The sequence below is a fragment of the Propithecus coquereli genome, unplaced genomic scaffold, assembly GCF_000956105.1.
Source record: "Propithecus coquereli isolate 6110/MARCELLA unplaced genomic scaffold, Pcoq_1.0 Scaffold503, whole genome shotgun sequence".
In the NCBI taxonomy this organism is placed as follows: domain Eukaryota; kingdom Metazoa; phylum Chordata; class Mammalia; order Primates; family Indriidae; genus Propithecus; species Propithecus coquereli.
Genome location: NW_012150875.1, coordinates 2,056,459 through 2,057,019, shown reverse-complemented (window position 1 = coordinate 2,057,019; position 561 = coordinate 2,056,459). Strand labels below are relative to the sequence as shown.

The 561-nt window shown below is 30.1% G+C and overlaps 1 protein-coding gene across 1 annotated transcript in view; it reads left to right on the top strand.

Moving 5' to 3' along the window:
* Window positions 1-561, top strand: part of SYCP2 (synaptonemal complex protein 2) — an 84,263-nt gene that overhangs the window by 70,753 nt on the left and 12,949 nt on the right. The window lies entirely within an intron of this gene.

The following is a 561-nucleotide window of genomic DNA, read 5'->3' as shown; positions in this document are numbered from 1 at the left end:
ATTATTTTTTCTTGTCTTGTAAAAATAATTCATCATTTCATAATTTTATCCTCGTTTTCAGTTTTCCATATTTGTTCCTGCCTTTGCACACTTCTTCTGTTTTTTTAATCATGTTGGTCATGTTTTAAGTCTACTTTATTCTGTGGTTTTTAAGTATTTTTGATCTTTACTTTAGCTAAATAATATATATCAGGCCTCTCAGGGATTTAATGGTAGGGATAAAAAGGTGGTAAAGAAGATAGTTGTAATGAGAAGATAAAATCCAGTCATTTAAAAATATTAATCAGGAATTATTTTATCCTACAAATATTTTATGTATGTCTTGTCACAGAGCCAATCTTACAGCAAACAGCTTATATTTTTTGTATCTCAAATACTGATCTAACAATATTCAGGCATTTTTCTCCCAAAGACACCCACTAAAAACATCACCAAAAAGGTCGACAAGACAGTTCCAGAGGCAAGAACTAGACTTCCACGAAGAGCAACAAAAACCAAAAAAAATTATAAAGATCTCTCAAATTCAGAATCAGAGAGTGAACAAGATTTTTCACATTCATT